The following is a 19493-nucleotide window of genomic DNA, read 5'->3' as shown; positions in this document are numbered from 1 at the left end:
GTAATGTACTATATGTTGATTGTGGAAAATTTCAGACCTGATTTTTTTTTTTTTTTGAACAGCCTGTACACATAATAAAATCTAAGCTAGGGCTTTAAAGGAAGATTATATGTTCATTTATTCTTTTCTACCTGCATGTTTTGCCCTGGAATATAATTATATTGAAAGGCTGGTAAGAATGATGTTTTTGGAGAAAAAGAGTACATAAAAATCAGCTTTGGAGTTTTTTAACATAATATTTTTTGTTTAATTTTTAATTATGGAGGCATAAGAGATTATATCCACTGTGTTGCGAATTGATATTGCTTAATGGAAACGTTTTCTTCCCTACTATTATATGTATTATTCATAGAAAAAAGTGGTCTTTTATGAAAGGGCAGCTGGCCCTTTAAGAGAGGAACTTCCTCAGAGTAGCTGCTAACAGTGGTTTTGATTTGCTGCCCAACATTCACTTATAGGCTCATTTAACATTAATAGAAGGTGATCTCGGTTCACTTCATGACCTCTTGGAACCTAAATCACAGACAGGGTCATTTAAGAGATTTGGGGAGAGTAGACAGCCAGTTAGCAACTTTGGGGAGCTCCGGCTAGAAAAGAATCGCTATACAAATGAATACTTAACTATATCCAGTTGGAGCTCATCAAGTCCCAGGCGCCACAGCTGCACCTGGAGTACAGCTTATAAGCGCAGCTCAGAGCCGCAGAGGGCGTGCGCCAGCTCTACTACTTCCGCCCGTGAGGGAAGTACTACAACGCCACGGTGCTGGAGCTGCTCGGGTCTGGCCTGGAGGACCTGTTCCACTCCTGCAACCACACGTTGACGCTCAAAATGGTGCTCATGATCGCAATCCAGCTGGTCAGGCGCATGAAGTACATGCACAGCAAGGGCCTCACCTACCGGGACGTGAAGCCCAAGAACTTCCTGGCTGGGCTGCCGGGCACGCCATCAACATCATCGACTGACTCCAGCCTAGCCAAGGAGTCCATCAACCCCGAGACCAAGAAGCACATCCCGTACTTCCCGTACCGTGAGCACGATGTGCTACATAAGCATCAACACTCACCTGGGTAAGGACCAGAGCCGTTGTGATGACCTGGAGGCGCTGGGCTACATGCTTCTGTGCTTCCTGTGCGACAGCCTGCGCGGGCAGAGGCTCAAGGCCCAGACACTCACGGAGCGCTACTGGAAGATCCGGGACACCAAGCGGGCCACGCCTATCGAGAGCCTCCCCGAGAGGTTCCCAGAGATGGCCACGTACCTGGGCTACGGGCGGCGCCTGGACTTCTTCGAGAAGCTGAACTCTGACTACCTGCACAAGTTCTTCACTACCTCTGACCGCAGCCGCTTTGTGTTTGGTTACCAGTCCGACTGGGCCGGGAAGGCCCGGCCCACGCCTATGGCACGGTCCACACCAACCTGCCCTCTCAGCCTCAGGCTCGGGACAAAGCCTTGCTACACAGCAAAACCCAGGCACTGAACTCCATCCACGGGGAGCTGAATGCCGATGACACCACCGCTGGTCACTTCAGTGTCCCCATCACAGTCCCTGCAGACGTGGAGGTGGCTGACGACACCAAGTGCTGCTGTTTGCTTCAGAGGAAAAAGAGAAAATCGCTGGAGCCACGCTAGTGACCCTGGAGCGGTGGCCCCTGAATCCTCCCGCTGCAGCCCCTCGGGGCCAACTTGGCCATGGCCACGTGACCGCAGCCGGACGCAGACTGCCGGGCCGGCAGAGCTGCCCTCCACACGTGGGATCACTTTCTTTACATGAGACTTTGGACGAGATTCCTTACACCTGTGCCTAGTCCGCCCTTCCAAGAGCATTAGCTATTTAAAACAAGGAGAAAAGAAAACGCCAGTGGCCGCTCTGCCTTGCGTCTCTGCCAGTGTCCGTTGAGTAAGTAGTGCAGCTGCCGGCCCCGTTAGTGCCATAAGTGCAGCTTCTCTCCCTCCACCCGGGGGCCGTGTTCTCCAGGGGTTGCTGTGGGACGTTGCTGCCAGAGGTGAGCCCGCCCTGGGCCTCCCCAGGCCAAAGGGGAAGGCTGGGTGAGGGCGGCCCCCAGCCGAAATGCCGCTCCAAAGCCTGGGTGTGGCTGGCAGGGAGTTCCTGCACACCTACTCCAGCCACTGCCCCAGGGCCCAGACCTCTGGGCGGCCAGCACTGGGCCCCTTGGGCGGTGCCAGGTGTGCCTGGTTTTCTTGAGTTGGCTCGGCATTGCCGGCCGAGCAGTGGGAGACAAGCGCCTTAAAGCCAGTCCCAGACCCACTGTGGGCCCGGTCCGAGAGGTCATCGTGGTCTCCCGGAGGCCAGAGTGCTGCGTGGTCAGAGCAACTGGGGGCGTTCCCCGCGGCGTGCGCATCTAGGTCTTGCCTTACAAAGTGTACAGAAGTGGCACTTCGTTTCTCTGATGCTTCCTGGAGGCCACAAAATTTAGGGGCTTTTTAAAAAAATTAAAGGAAAATGAAACCAAAATAATATTAATAATAATGATTATTATGCAGGCTTTGCTAAGTGCCAGGCACTGTATTATTTCATCTTTATGACAAATCTTTGATAGAGGTATCATTACTATAGCCAGTTTTAGGTGAGGAAATTGAGGCTTAGATTTATTAAGTGAGTTGTGTAGAGACACACGGCTGATAGATGATGAGATTAGGATTTAAACTATGTTCTAACCCCAAGGACTGTGTTCGTTGGAGCTGCAGTTGTTACGGGTGAACCTATGTGGAGACATTTCCGTATGAAATAAGGTGGAGGTGTTTGGCAGTTGGGAAAAAAAAATAGTTATGGGACTTTCTTTGAAAATATCGTGGCATTTTCCCAGTGGTGGTGATGATTGGAGAACTGATACTGATGAGCAAAAATGATAGGAGTTTTGTCAAGACTGGGGACGAATGAGGGAACTGTTAAGATCTCTGCATGAGTTGTTCTAAACTGGGTTTACTTTTAGAAGTTAGCTATATTGGACTTGAGGTGCTTGAGCAGGCTTTGGGTATCTGGCATTCGTGCATCTGAATGACATCCAAGTTTTCTCTCAAAGCTAGTGTTAAAGAGAGAGTGTGTCATAGACGTGCAAAAATTACTGCTGTGGTCTTGTTAGTGGGTTGATCTGCAAGAAGCAGCAAGAGTAAAAACACTTATTGAGCTTTGTTCTTATTTCACAAGATCATTTTGGCTATCAGGATCCTTGTGATTCCACATGAATTTTAGGATTTTTTTCCTATTTCTGCAAAATATGCCATTGGAATTTTTAATAGGCATTGGATTGAATCTGTAGATTACTTTAGATAGTATGGACATTTTAACAATATTAAGTCTTTCAATCCATGCACAAGGATGTGTTTCCATTTAGACTTCAAAACATAATATGAAGCTGTGCTAATCGAAACAGTATGATATTGGCACAATGGTAGACATACAGACCAATGGAACAGAATAGAGAGTCTAGAACTAGATCCAAGCACACCCTGTCAAATTATCTTTAACAAGATTGCCAAGACAACACAATAGGGAAAGAATAATTTCTTTAATAAATGGTGTTAGGAAACCTGGATATCCATGTACAGAAGAATGAAGTTGGACCCTTATGTTAAAAATCAACTCAGAATGGATTAAATACTTAAGCATAAGACCTGAAAATGGACAAGTGGGACTACATCAAACTGAAGAGCTTCTTTAAAAAAAAAATGTTTATTTATTTTTGGCTACATCAGGTCTTAGTTGCAGCATGCGGGATCTTTCGTTGTGGTGCATGGGCTCTTTGTTACAGTACACAGGCTTCTCTCTAGTTGTGGTGCATGGGCTTCTCTCTAGTTGAGGTGTGTGGGCTCAGTAGTTGCGGCACACAGACTTATTTGCCCTGCAGCCTGTGGTATCTTTGTTCCCCGACCAGGGATCAAACCCATGTCCCCTGCCTTGGAAGGCAGATTCTTAACCACTGGACCACCAGAGAAGTCCCTCAAACTGAAAAGCTTCTGTACAGCAAAGAAAACAATCAACAGAGTGAAAAGGCAACCTATGGAATGGGAAAAAATATTTGCAAACCATATTATGATAAGAGGTTAATAGCCAATATATTAAGGAACTCCAATGATAAAACCAAATAACTTCATTTAAAAATGTGCTAAGAACTTGAATAGACACTTCTCCAAGACACACAAATGGTCAACAAGTTTATGAAAGATGCTCAACATAATTAATCATCAGAGAAGTGCAGATCATGAGCTATTACTTCACACCTGTTAAGATAGCTATCATAAAAAAAACACAAAAAATAGGAAATAGTGAGCATTGGTAACGCTGTGGAGAAATTCAAACTTTTGTACACTGTGGGAATGTAAAATGGTACAGCCACTGTGGAAAACATTATGAAGTTACCTCAAAAATTTAAAAGTAGAACTACTATATAAAATAATCCAGCAATCCCACTTCTGAGTATTTATCTAAAATAATTGAAAACAGGGTCTTGAAGAGATATTTGCATTTCCATGTTCATTGCAGCATTATTAACAAAGATATGGGACAATCTAAATGTCCATTGATGAATAAATGAAAATAATCCATCACTGAAGGACAAATAATAGTACATAGTTCCACTTACATGAGGTATCCAAAGTAGTAAAACTCAGAGAAACAGAAAGTAGAATGGTGGATGCCAGGGACCAGAGGGAGGGAGAAATGGGAAGATGCTTTTCCATGGGTACAGAGTTTCAGTAATACAAGATGAAAAAATTTTAGAGCTCTGTTGTGCAACAGTGTGTATATAGTTAACAGTACTGTACTGTACACTTAAAAATTTGTTAAGAAGATAGATTTCATGTGAATTGTGCACCCCCCCAAGCAAACACTGAGAATGAAAATACATATTGAGAATGTGAGAGGGATAAAAAGAGAAGGCAGTGGGCTTGAGATTATGGGCATTTGAATTGGCAAAGTCCAGGGCAAGGATCTAGAGGAGGAAGGGCAGTTGGATTTTACTCAGAAGACAATCATGTGCTCAGGCAGCCTGTCTTCATTTAAAACCACCTGTGTGCATTTATAGTGCATTATATTCATTTGAGAGGCAGGATATACAGTGGCTAAGAACATGCAGTTTGGTGTCAGACTGACCTGGGTTTGAGTCTTGGCTCCTCTGATTACGAATTGATAATTTTCTTAACTTCTCTCAGCCTTGCTGTTCTCATCTGTATAGCAGAGAACAATATCTATTTCAGCTGAGAAGATTAAGTGAGGTAATTTGTGTAGTGATCTCAACTGAAAATTGTGATGATTTTTTTTTAGCAAGGAGGCAGCATTAGTACATAAGGCTGGAGCCTGGAAGTTCGTGAGATTTCAGGCAAGGATATTTCTACAAGGCAGGCTCTCTTGGGAGCTGATGTCAGTATCAGTATTTGTTTGCACATCTGTACCCAAAACATAAACCCCAGAATATAAACCTTCAATGAAATTTAAAGACCTAACAGTCCTATATACAAACACACAGCTGAAAAGTCAGCTTTCACATACAATTAAGAAAAAAATTGAACTTTAAAAAATAAAATTGTTCGTCGTTAATCTATGGGAAAAGTTGAAATCTCTCCTTTTCTTTGTTGATGTTTCTTTCATTTTTTGATGAAATCTCCCCATGCTGTCATCTTTCAATCATCTAGGTCCTGTTCAGAAGCAGGGAGAGCTCTGGCAGAGCCAGTGTTGCGGGTGTGTGCAGGGTCTCTTTTTGCTTGTTTTTCATTGTTGCTTCCTGGGCTTGCTCTTCCGAAAAGGGCAAATGGGACATCTCAAAGTATTAACTTACCAGACAGGGGTTATTAAATGATATGAATGTGATTGTCATAGGATTTTGCAATTCTTCTAAGTTGGTAATAACTGTTTTAAAAGAATAGGTAAGAGAGGATTTCCTTCTTAAGTTATCAGGTGGTGTCCTGCCTGTGCCAGGAATGGTCTAAGTCACTGTTCTTCTGGTAACTCTAAGTTGATGGATGTCATATACGGTATTCTGACACTGAGTGTTAAAATAAGTGCCCTTTAGACTTCAGCAAAATATTTGGCAAGGTCTTCCACATGAGCTTTCCAGACTTGATGGAAGGAGAAGGCAGATGTTGGTCCAAGTAAGTAGATTCATATGTGATTGTAATTTGATAGTGGATTCTAATCATATTTTTTATTCAGTCATTCATTCAGTGTCAACAGATATTTAGTCAGAGCTTTACCATGTGTCAGACCCTTTTCTAGGTAGTGAGAATGTACTAGTGACCAAAGGAGACAAAGCTCCTGCCTTCATGGAACTTATATTCTAGTGCCGCAGGGCTCTTTCCTCAGTCCTGTCTTGTTCAACATTTCTATAATTGATTTCTGTAACATTCAAAAACATGTTTGCCCTACAAAGCCACAGTAATAAAGACAGTGCACTACTGGCATAAGGCTAGACATATAAAAATGGAATGGAATTGAGAGTACAGAAATAAACCCTTATATTTGTAGGCAATTCATTTTTTTTTTTTTTAGATGTTGGGGGTAGGAGCTTATTAATTAATTTATTTATTTTTGCTGTGTTGGGTCTTTGTTTCTGTGCAAGGGCTTTCTCTAGTTGTGGCAAGCGGGGGCCACCCTTCATCGCAGTGCGCAGGCCTCTCACGATCGCGGCCTCTCTTGTTGCGGAGCACAGGCCCCAGACGCGCAGGCTCAGTAGTTGTGGCTCACGGGCCTAGTGGCTCTGCGGCATGTGGGATCCTCCCAGACCAGGGTTCGAACCCGTGTCCCCTGCATTAGCAGGCAGATTCTCAACCACTGCGCCACCAGGGAAGCCCCGGAAATTCATTTTTGACAAGGGTGCCAAGACAATCAATGGGGAAAATGGTGCTGGTACAACTACAAAACTGTGTATCCATGCAAAAGAATTATGTTGAACCCTTACCTCACACCATATGCAAAAAATAACTCAAAGTGGATTTAATATATAAATGTAAGAGCTAAGCTAAGACTGTAAAACCCTTAGAAGAAAACATAGGTGTAAGTCTTTGTGATCTTAGATTAGGAAATGTGTCTTAACTGTGGCACTGAAATCACAAGCAACAAAGGAAAAAATTAGATAAATTGGGCTTCATCAAAATTTGAAACTTTTGTGTTTCAAAGAACGACATCAGGAAATTGAAAATACAACCCACAGAGTAAGAGTAAATATTTGCAAATCATGTATCTGATAAAATATCCAAAATACTTAAAAAAATCATGTATCTAAAATATATAAAGCACTCCTACAACTCAACAATAAAAAGACTAATGATCCAACTAAAAATTGGGCTAAGATTTGAATAGATATTCTCCAAAGATATCCAGATGGTCAAAAAGCCCATGAAATGGGCTAATGCTCAGTAGCATTAGTCTTTAGGGAGCTACAAATAAAAACCACAGTGAAATACCACTTCATAGCCACTATGATAGATATAATCAAAAACAAACAATAATAAGTATTGACAAGGATGTGGAGAGATCAGAACCCTCATACACTGCTGATGGGAATGTAAAATTGTTCAGCTGATGTGGAAAATGATTTGACATTTCTTCAAAAGAGCTGAACATAGAGTTACCATATGACCCAGCCATTCCACTTTTAGGTGTATACTCAAGAGAATTGAAAACATCTGTCCACAAAAAAACTTACACACGTATGTTCATAGCAGCATTATTTATAGCGTTCAAAAATGGAAACAATCCAAGTGTATGTTAAGAATGAATAAACAAAATGTGCTGAATCCATACAATATGCTAGTATTTGGCCATAGAAATAAAGTGCTGATAAATGCTACAACATGGATGCATCTTAAAAAACATTATTCTAAGTGAAGGAAACCAGACACAAAAGACCATATATTATATGAATCCATTTATATGAGATGTCCATAACAGGCAACTACATAGAGACAGAAATTCCTGGTTGCCAGAGGATGGAGGGAGGAGGGATGGGGACTGCTAATGGGAATAGAGTTTCTTTTTAGCCTGATGAAAATTTTCTGGAATTAGGTAGTAGTGATGGTTGTATAACTGCAAATATTAAAAATCACTGATTGTACAATATAAAAGGGTGGATTTTATGGTATGTGAATTATATCAATAAAAATGCTTATGATAATTATAGGTTACATGAAACTAGCGAGGGGAATATTTGCATTGGATGGCAAAAATGGCAAAGTCTATACTCAGAAGAATCTTGACAGATTGGAAAGATGGGCTGAATCTGAAAGGGTAAAATTTAGTAGGAATAAACAGAGTCTTAAAACTGCATTCAAGAAAAACAATTAATAACAGCCCTATAAAATAATTCCAGGCTTTAGTTCACAGAGAGCCTGTTGTGAGTCAGCAGAAGGTCACATCCTAAAAGGTTAATGTAATGTTTGCAGCATTAACAGAAGTATAGTTACTCCAGTGGGATATTAACATCATTTTTTATTTTTTTTTGAGCTGGTCAAATGACACCCAGACTTTTGAGGTCAGTTCTGGTCGTTGTGATTCAGGAAATATCTAGTTCAGTGGGTGAATCTAGCCCAAATACATATTATATTTGGCTTTCACGACGTCTGGGTTCTCATTTGAAGGCATTTTGGTAAGATGGGCCTCTTCCATTACCACCAGCCCTATCACTCCTTCATTACCACAAGCAGGGCCAGACTCATACATGTATTTTACCCACATCCTCCTTATTAACATTTGAATTTAGCCCCTCTCTCCACCCACTCTTGAAAACAAAGGCATGTAAAAAGGATGGTAAAGGCGTCCCAAGACATGTTGAAAGGATAAGGAACAATTGAATGAACTATTATGCTTCATCAGAAGAAGATCTGGGAACCATGGGAGCAGACTTCAAATATCTGAAGGTCTTTCATGTAGATGTGGGAAAAGACTAATGAATACAAGGGATTGATGGGTTGAGGCTTCAGAGAAGGAGATGTTTTGACTCAAAGTAGAGAGCATTTCAACTGAGCTCCCTGTGGATGGGTGGTCTTTATTCAAAGGTGGAGGGTTGGTTGAGCTTTGTTGGCACAAGCTGGATGACCATTTAAATGGATATAGGATCTAGATGACTTTTGTAATCTCTTCTAGTTTTAGGATTCCATCATGATGCTAATTATCTGTCAAGCCACCCTGCTGGTTTACCTATTAGACATTCTACCAAGGGACTGCAAACATAAGACTGTCTCAGGGATCTTTGTCCTTTAGGAAGCTCACAGTCTAAAAAGAATGATAAGAATACCAACACCATATGTTGTGTTGTATTATATTGTATTGAGTTGTGTTGTTTGTATTGCGGTGATGATGGTGGTGATTGAGGAGTGTGTGTGTGTGTGGTGTGTTTTGCAAGTGTGTACATTTATGCTCATGTGAGCAGGGCTAAACTAATACGTGGGCCACTAGTGCTTTTGGTGTCAGAAGTGAAGAGGATGCCCTATTTTTATTAAACAAAATAAGAGCTTCACTCAGCCACTGACTGATAATACCCTGGGAAAGGTGACTGTTTTCAGTGACTTCTAATTTCTGTTTCAGTGTCTGATTGCCAGCTCTTTGCTAAGGGTCAGTTTTGATGGAGTTTGTAGGGTTGTGGAAGAACCTCAGCCAGTACTGGGGAGAGTGTGATCTGCAGGTGGAGAGCCGGGCTTGGGCTGGGTGGTGCAGGGAGGGCGAGTGAGAATAAGGATACAACTCTTTCTGCATGTGTCTCTGTGTGAGTTATGAGTGCGTGTGAGAGAGGGTGGTGTGAGTAAGTATATGTATCCTGTGGGGTATCAGGTAAGGCTTCTACCGTTCTGTGAACTGGACTCTGGAAATTGAGGAGTACTTGTATTCATTGATCTTATTTGCCTCAAACATTTTCAGCGTATAGTGTCCCTCTTCCGGTGCCTCTTTCTCTGAATCTGTCTCTCTCCTTCCAGGCATAGCTATGGAACAAAGATTAATTAATACATTAACTAAATGATACAGATGGCTTTAACTGCCCTCCATAGGAGCTTTTGTTATTGGAAGGGTCAAATCTGGTCCCATTCAGAAGCAATCCAGAAACTCTCATGGAGCCATCAAGGATCCCCGGGTGGTGTGAGCTTCCCCACTGAGCAGGAAGACTCTTTTTTTTTGAATTTTATTTATTTATACAGCAGGTTCTTATTAGTCATCCATTTAATACACATCAGTGTATACATGTCAATCCCAATCTCCCAATTCATCCCACCGCCACCCCCCACCACCACTTTCCCCCCCTTGGTGTCCATATGTTTGTTCTCTACATCTGTGTCTCTGTTTCTGAGCAGGAAGACTCTTGACATCAAACAAAGTACAGAGATCTGGGAGCTCCATGCCTCCGCATTGATGAGATTAGGCAGGGGCTCCTGGGTCACCTCCTCTGCTTTTGAGAAGGACTGGCTGTGCTGGTTACGTAAACCAAGAAAAATCACTGTTCTCTCTTGCTGGCTCACTGCCCATTGTCCCTCCCGTAGACGGGAGGGGTGTGTGGTGGGGGGAGAGAGAAGAGACAACATGTAGTAATTTGGCCCGTTCTGACTCTGGGCCAGACAAAGCAGTTCATATCCAATGAGTATTGCTGGTTTCTAAACCTTAATGGAAGAATTTTGATGTTTTGATTACCCTGTTTCGTTGAGGAAGGAAGGAAGAAGGCGGGAGGGAAGAAATACTCCACATGTGCTTGTATATAGTTACGTGAGCTTGGAGAATGGTGTGCAAAGATATATTTTGAACTTTAATATTAGTTACTTCCGGGAGTGGGATTGCAAGGCAGACGGGCAGAAGTTTCGCTTCAAAAGCTTCTCAGTTGTTTGACGTCTTAGAATGAGCATGCTACATTTTAAACGAGAAATGTTTCAAATAATTTTTAAAATAGGTAATATCAACAGAGTGTAGGATTTTTCAGAAAAATTAAAGTAGCACCTCTTGGTTTGTTCTTAACTCCAAAACACATGTATTTTTCCCTTGTGAATGTCCTGTCTGCCTTTTTGATTCTACTGATGGTGACACTAGCTACATTCAGTGAAGTGTCTAATCAGGCATGTGGCGAATGTCACAGCTGTTCCAACTTCTCTATGTCTTTGGCTTATCGGCCTGATTCCCAAGCCCAAGAACACTGCCTCTGTTTTGCCCCTTATGAGATGGGGAGCACCAAAAAGCTTGGCTGGACACTTAGGAGTGAATATTCTTCAACTCTGGCAGTGGAACTTTGTCTTGGCTTCTCGGTGGTGGCAGAAGCAGAGGCAGGCCAGCATCTCCGTGGGTAGCAGTAGGAAGCCTTCCATTCTCTTTAGGTGCTTAAGCAGATTTCCAGTTCAATTCTGTCCCATCTGAGGGGTTCAGATATATTTTCAAAACCCAAGCCTTTAGGCTTGTACTAAACTGAAACTCTGAGGCACATGAGGTTGGTTCCTCATCACTATGATTGGAGTTGAAGATTGAAAAAGTTGAGGTGATAATAATACCTTACAGGTATATAACTTCTTTAAGCAAAGCTCTTTGCAAACGGCTCAGCAAACCCCAGGACTGAGAGCCTAGCTCGGCCAGTGCTGAAATGCAGCCGTGCCCTGAACAAAACCACCTCCAGGGTCAGCAAGCCACCCTCAGAGAGACCTTAACTCCCAACTTCGCTTGGAGAGGTGAAAATGAAGACTGTATCTACCAGCAGCGGCAGGGACGCTTTTTTGAAGCAAAATGTAATTACCAGAGTAGGAGCTGGCCTTGAAAGTGGGGATTAACACTCCCCCACTCCCACCAGCATCTTGGGCTCTCTGAACAGCTTCAGCAAGATTTGGGGTTTTATGCTTCCATCCAAAAGCTGGCTCTGTTTGAAACACGGTTGAGGACTGCAGACCACAGAGACATGGATTCATTGCAACGAGGGGAAAGGATTTAGCAGTATTTCTTGTAAGCCTAGGCAGGCTGAGGATGGAGGTGGGGATCAGAGGAGATTCACAGGGTCTGAAGGTTGAAAAAGAGGCCATGCTCACCTCGAAATAATAAATACCATTCAGCCTCCTGCTGAATGGGCAGAATTCCACATACGGCTTGCTGAGCGCACTGCTGAGGGTGGCTGACTCCTCACGGTCAGCATCCCAGGTCCTGTTTCTTTAGTCTTGTATCTCAAGAACATCCCTGAAAGATGCTTTTCTCTTCTGGGCAAGTCTCTCATGCAACCAGCTTAGGAGTCTGAAAACTGGTGTCTTCTGTTTTGTCCTGGTCAGGAACCCTGATGACTTCATGCAAGTCACTGCCCCTCTTGGTGTCTGATTCTTCACTTGCAGCACAGAGAGGTTGTACCAAATCAGGATCTTTACAAATGGTGTCTCCCAGAGTCCTAGGGGTTTTCACTAACAGGCTTGAGCTGCCATCAGGAGGGTGGGAAGATGGGAATGATGGGACTCTGAGCCCATTATCCCTGCTGGGATGAGAACCATTCTTCTTTTATCTCTGTTGACATAGTAAGCGTCTCTTTAAAGGTTTCTTTTGAAGAAAGAGCTTTGCTGTTGAAAACATTTTGAGAATAGACGCTATTTTCTAGTTCTCTCTGGCTATAATAGTCTGTGCCCATGCAAATAGCTTTGGCAGTTTTACAAACCAAACACCCAGAGTATTCACATTAGTTGCCATAGAAGATACCTAACAATCTCTGGTGTCAAAATACAAGCTATTATTTTCTTTTCATTAAAACTATCGATCATACTAAAAATGAGAAGAAACACACAGAACATATGAAGAAGAAATTTAGAATCTCCCATACCCCCACTCTCCAGGGACGAACTGTAAACATTAGTCACATGTTTTGCCAACTTTCTACTCATATAAAATTCTTTTTGGAAAACTGAGCTCATATTTTACACAATTAAAAAAGTTTAAAAACATTATTTGACCTTATATTGTAAGTGATTTGCCACATCATTAAATGTTCTTTGAAATATATGATGGTTAATTGTATTTAGTATTACATGGTATTTCATCATATACCCATACCATCATTTATCCATCCCTTTTTTAATGCTGAGCATCTAGATGGATTCCAGTGTCTGCAAGTTAAATGCTAAGAGGAACATTTTTGCAATAATTCTTTTTCCACCATATATGTATTTAAGGTTAAGGCTTTTTCCCTTCTTGAAATTTATATTTATGTTTAAAACTAGTTGACATGAAAAGAAAGCTAAAGGTGGAGAAAGGGGTTGGTTGAATGATCCATGATACTACAGAGAAGATACCACTAGAGAGACAAGAAGGAGGAAAGAAAAACACTAGAAGATGTGTGTGGAGGAAGGGGAGGGTTTCTCTGCTATTATGCAAGACCAGGAAATCTGACAACCTCAAAAATAATAGAAAAGTCTCTTGTCAGATCATTATTGAGTGAAAAAATATTCCATTCCTGAGGAACACAAAATCAGCTGTGGAGAACCCCCCCTCCCCCCGCCCCCGAGGAGCATCGTGAGGACCTTGAATAAGAACCACATGGAGAGTGAAACAACCTGGTTGCTGATTTTGACATTGCCATGAACTTGGGCAGGTGACCAAACTCTGTTACTTCATCATTTAATGAGGGAATTCCAGTAGGTCAATCATTTCTGTGAAAGACACCAGCCCATCTAGAAGCCAGTGAGAGTAAAGGGTACCTACAAGGTATTTGTATTTGCAGTCTTTGTTAAGAACCTGATAGAAACTTTGCCCTTGCTATTGAAGAAAAAGATAAAGAGAAAACCAGGGAAACTCATTCCATGCCTCCTGTGCCAACCATTCTGTGAACCAGGCTTTTTATCTCTACCACCTCTCATAAAACTCCTCGGAGGCAGGGATTTTGCAGGTGCCCTTTACTGCCTTAGCTGCATTTTATAGGTGGGGAATCTAAGACTAATATCAGTTAAGTAACCTGTCCAGGGTCATAGGGCTAGTAAGTGGCAAAGCAGGATTCAAATTCATACTGCCTGTTTTCAAAGCCTATGCTCTTGCAACTGGGCCATATGACCCCAGTTATCTATGTCTTTGAATAAAAAGAGAATAAAAATATATTATTACTCAATAAATAAGCTTGGTAAACAGGAAGAAAAATATGATACAAGGTTCCATATCAGATTTTAAAAAAATGAAAGGAAGGGAAGGAAGGAGGGATGGAGGGAGGGAGGGAGAGAAAAAAAGAAAGCCTTAGAAACTCGGGACTATTTCATCTCTAAGTTCTCCAACATATACAACCAAATGCTTTTCTTTCATATCTTTCGGGTGTCAAGGAGCATGAGAAATCCTTTGGTCCAGTCACTTTGTTTTATAGATAAGAAGCTAGGCTCCAGAAAAAGGTCATTGACTTGTTCAGTATCATGTGGATGGTTAAAAGCAGAACTAAATTAAGAACCAAAGTTCTCTCTGATCACATAAGACAAGTATTTCTAACACTAAACACAGTGCGTGGCATGGATTAGTACCAGTCATTCAATAAAGATCATTCCTTTTGCTTACCCTTTGCTGTCCCATCCCTTTCCTGGGTTCATGCCTTTTTTCATTCAGCCATCACTTGCTGTGACCAAGCCGTGTATTCGAGAGGTTCTTGGCCCAGGTAAAAGTTCGTAGAATCTTATGCTAGTGCTCTTCTGCTCACACCCTATATCATTTGGGGAAAAACTGGATGTTAGTGGGTTAAGTAGTAAAAGAGAGAGTGAGTAGAGAAAATAAATTCATAGGCTTAATTTTTGAAGGGTTAAGCAATTAATGAAAGGAAAAATAATAAGAAAAGTCAAAATCAAGATCAGAAGCTTTTCTTCTTTTGGAGGAGATGGAGGTGAGGATGACTTTTACCATTATTTTAGACGAAGGAGGAAGAAATACTGGGAAGATAGATTGACGGTAAAACGGACAGGAGAGTCGAACAAAATCTTTAGAGGTAGCAAGTGAGGGAGAAGTTGAGGGCCCAGGGAGAGGGGTTGAACTTTGAGAAGAAAAAGAATAGCTTTCCTTCTAGGCTGGAAGGGATATGAAAGGAAAAGTGAAGATAGGAAGAGTTCTGAAGTAAAGGACAGGAAAATTAATGGAGTTCACCTCTCCTGCAGATGGACTGGGATGGGGATAATAGGTTTGAGTTATGAAGACAGGTCTTGGGCTCAGAATGTACCCGCTCTTGAGATTTTTATTTGGGGAGGGACATACTCTCTGGCACCTTTGTGATTGGGAAGGTACATAAACTGTACATAAGAGCTTACATAGCAGCCTCTGCTTTTAGTGGGAGACATGCAGGGCCTGGAATTGTGGTAGAGCACAGTTAACTGGTTCTCTCGTCCTTGGTCCAGATGGTCATTTGCCTTTCTTTCTTCCTGAGTGAAAATGGTGACGCCTCCAACCATTCACTCCCTGATGGTTTCAGAAGTATGACTGGGAGAACTTCACTCCCTGTCGTGATGGGGAACTGGAGAAGTGCTGTGCTTTGCAGTCAGAGGCATATGGTACTTCAGAGGCAGTGGTCACGTATCTGCAGATATTATTACAAGGCTCTAACCTAGCTACTTTCTATCTCCACAGAACACAGAGATGAAAGGAACAGGTTTAAGTGACAGCAACAGGGGGATTGACTCTGACAAAAGAAGAAAAACATCTTAGTAAGGTAGGATAAGTATGCTGTGGAGAGGATTTGGAGGATGTAGAACATGTATCCCTAGAAACCTCCAGGCCCTCTTTTGTCTGGATACCTGGGATGTAGAAGAGCTTCCTGCAGAGGTTTGGTCCAGGTGGGACCAAGACTCCCTTACGGTTCTGTATTTCATTTACAATCTTGAGAGCCTGACCACAGGTGGTGATTGCTGAGAGTGGTCCACTTAGGAGACCAGGTTGACAACTGAGGATTTGGGGAAGAGCTCCACAAAAAACAAGGGAGAAAGAACTCTTCTATTGTTTTCCTGATATATAATGGGCTTTTGCAGGAGGAAACTATTTTATTCCAGGGGTTAGAAACCTAATGCCTCATCACAGTTTATGCAGGGAAAGCCCAGTGGATGATTTTCATTCATTTCTAACTTTACACTTGGAATTCTTAATTTTTAATACCTAAAAACAATGTTTTTACTTTTAAAGGTGAGATGAAACATTTTTTCCTCAATGGCACTTGACCTAATTTGGCATAGAGAAAAGAATGATGCTTTTGGACCTACAGATTTCCTACAAGAATTTTAGAAAATGCAGAGGGTTGTCATCTTCTGATATTGGGTGGTGCCAGAGAGAGGACGATAGATCACTAGTGTTGAATTTGTATGTGATAGGCAATACATTTTATACTCTGCCCAGACAACCAAAAACATACGGCCCTGGACTCACATAATAAGGAAAATATACTGATCCATGGCCAGTTGTTGTCATCAGGTCACTAAACCTATTTCTCCAGATATAAAATGAGACTATCTTGCCTCGCAGTACAAATGTAATAAAATCTAGCAATACAGCCATGAAAATAAGCACTGGCCCATAACCCAAGGGCTTAAGAAGTCAAGGCTAATGAGAAACGGGCAGTATACAAAAAAATAAATTGAATTTCCCCCTCTTTACCTTGAGTTTAATAGGAATTTGGGTGTATTTTCCACAGAGAACATCTACATGTGCTTTATGCAGGCAGGATATGAAAAAATAGGAAATATGGTACATTGATAAGTGGAAGAGTAGGTAAAATTATAAATGGTGATTTGGCCCATGAAAATGTTATGGTCCCAATAATTCAGAGTCTACTAGCGAGTAATGAAGTACCAATACCTGAGGCCAATCTAGTGGCAGAGTTCCCTCCAGTATCAGGAGGGAGAGTAGTAAAGGGAAGCCAGGAGTATTTAACACAAGGTGCTGGTGTTATTCTTCTGGTTTGTATCAAAAACACCTACCCTGAACAACTGAGGAGTGGGAGGGAAATACATGCTATTGTGGCTCCTTTGAAGGGACGAGAAGGTCACGTCCTGGCACTGAGATTGGCCCTGGTTCTCGCTTGCCTTTTCTTCTGCTCCAAAGTCTCCCTGCTGTACTCTTTGTATGTGTGTCCTTATGACAGAAAGATCAAGGGGCCACTTCAGAGGAGCTTAAGCTTCAAACAGTCTTTTCCAAAAATAACAAAGGTGGAAGGAAGAAAGAACCATCTGTGAGTGAAAGCCGGAGCCAAATAAAAAGGCATGAAATGAGGCATTGTGGAGGTGAAAGTCACCTAAGAGAACCCAGAAGCCCATCCCTCTCACTTTAACAGGAGAGGAAACTGAGGCCCAGAGAAGCCTTTCCCTTAAAGGACAGTTGTCCCTGGTCTCATCCTTGGCCCTTGACCTTTACACACTGCAGACTCATAGGTGAATTCATCCATTCACATGGCTTCCCCTTAACGACACTTGTACATGACCACAGAGGAGATATTCCCATGTGCTTCTGATGTGTCCATGCACCTGTCTATGGGGCACTTCTACCTGGAGGTCCAACGTGTAATTCAAACTCAGCATGTCTGAACCATCACACCCCAGCAAACCTGCTCCCCATCCCGTGTTGCCTCTCTGGCTGAATGGTGTAAACCTCACACTGGCCTCTCAGGATTGTTCACATGTCCTCCCTTCCTCTTGTCCCCACATCCAAGCAGTGATTCACTCTGTTAATTCCTCCCCTTCCATTACTCTCCTGCCTTTTCCTGCTTCTCCTTTCTACAGGGCAAGCCCTTAACCCCTCTTAGCTTGAAGACTGCAGTAGTTGATCTCCCTGACTTTGATCTCAGCCCTTCTGGTCTTTGCATTCCATAAGCGCCTTTTATTTATTTATTTCTAAATTTTTTTTTTTTATTTTTGGCTGTGTTGGGTCTTCATTGCTGCGAGCTGGCTTTCTCTAGTTGTGGCGAGCGGGGGCTACTCTTGGTTGCGGTGCACGGGCTCCTCATTGCGGTGGCTTCTCTTGTTGCGGAGCACGGGCTCTAGACGTGTGGGCTTCAGTAGTTGTGGCACGTAGGCTCAGTAGTTGTGGCTCGCGGGCCCTAGAGCACAGGCTCAGTAGTTATGGCACACGGGCTTAGTTGCTCTGCGGTATGTAACCAGGGGCATGGGACCAGGGATTGAACCCGTGTCCCCTGCATGGGCAGGGGGATTCTTAACCACCGCGCCACCAGGGAAGTCCCCACAAGCACCTTTTTAAGAGCCCAAACCAGGTCTTGTCTTTCCACTCCCTTTTGCCTGGAGGATAAATTTCAAACTCTTAAGCATGCCACACAGTGTCCTCTGTAGTGTGACCTCCAGTGAGCTCTTCAGCGTAGCACAGCCTACCAAGTGCCATCTTGATGTTCTAGGAGGGTGCCATGCTATTATTACCCGGCTCTATATCATGGAGTAGCTTCCCCTCACCACACACACTCTGCTGGGATAACCACACTTATCTTTAAGCTTAGTGCAGATATCATCTTTTAAACCATGCTGATGCCCTCTCCATCCTGTGTATACTTCTCCCACGGCCCTGTTATTGCATTCTTAGTTGTTGTTGTTTCTCCTGCCCATTCTAGTATGTAAACTCCTTTTGGGCAGGTTTATTCATAGTTGTAAACTTTAGCCTTTGGCATGAAGGTAGGACTCAGTAAAATACTTTTAAAAAAGAAAGAATGAATGAATGAAAGTACACACAGCCCACTAGTGATCCAGTCAAGTGAGAGATCCCTGGTTTTCCTTCTTCCAGTTCATGTTTTCCCGACTACGTATTATAAAGTCTTGGTAATGAAACGTGGCATTGACACATGAATCGAAAGATCAATGGAGCATGCTGCCCAGGGAAAAGACCCGGGCATTTAAAGTGGTACCATCAGTGTATTTTCTCTACAAAATTGATCTTATTTTCAAGTTGAAATGTTAGAACTCACAAACTAATTAGAAATAAGTGAAGACGAGTCTTCAATTTCTAGACTTTGTCATCTTTCTCTTGTGGCTCAATTATAGTTTAACTGTCCAAGAAAAAAATAGGAAAGGTGCACACATGTATTGAGTGCCTGCTGTACACGTCACATATAGTTTCATTTAATCCTCATACAGTCTTTGAAGTGTGTATTATTACCTACATTTTACAAATGAAGATACAGAAACTCTGAGGTATGTAACTTGCCTAGAATCACGTGACTAGAAAATGTCAGAGTTGGGAGTCTAACCACGTCTGATTCTGAAGTCCATTCTCTTTCCCCTTCACTAGGTTTCCTTCCTAGGGAAACAGAACAGAATTAGGAACATAGAATCTCAAGAAGTTTCACTAAAAGACATTCCTCTGTGACTCCAATAACAAATTGGACTGAAGAGACAGGAGCTGTGAACCCTAACTCTTATCCTGTTGCGTGGTATGATTTTGAGAAAGTCCATTAATCTCTTATATCCCATCCCTTTATATTCACAAATATGGGACACACAGACTTTCCTCATCAGTCACACAATTAATAAAAAAGTTACTTTATAAATGAATTTGTGTATTTGCTACAGAAATGCACTTGATGCAATTACTAACCATAAAAGTGAC

General features: G+C 42.4%; 1 protein-coding gene and 1 pseudogene across 3 annotated transcripts in view; both read left to right on the top strand.

Moving 5' to 3' along the window:
- LOC308612418 (casein kinase I-like) overlaps nt 1-1478 on the top strand; it is a 40505-nt pseudogene extending 39027 nt beyond the window's left edge. The window contains exon 4 of the transcript in view: nt 692-1478. The product of the transcript in view is annotated as a casein kinase I-like (transcript). The remainder of the gene's footprint in view (nt 1-691) is intronic.
- The window catches only part of ASTN1 (astrotactin 1), a gene marked incomplete at both ends in the record, with an annotated part of 328640 nt that overhangs the window by 81245 nt on the left and 227902 nt on the right, over nt 1-19493 (top strand). The window lies entirely within an intron of this gene.

The sequence above is a fragment of the Mesoplodon bidens genome (genome assembly GCF_964165515.1).
Source record: "Mesoplodon bidens genome assembly, chromosome: 2".
NCBI classification, from domain to species: domain Eukaryota; kingdom Metazoa; phylum Chordata; class Mammalia; order Artiodactyla; family Ziphiidae; genus Mesoplodon; species Mesoplodon bidens.
The sequence above is the reverse complement of the archived record's forward strand: the minus strand, read 5'-3'. Positions and strand labels throughout refer to the sequence as shown.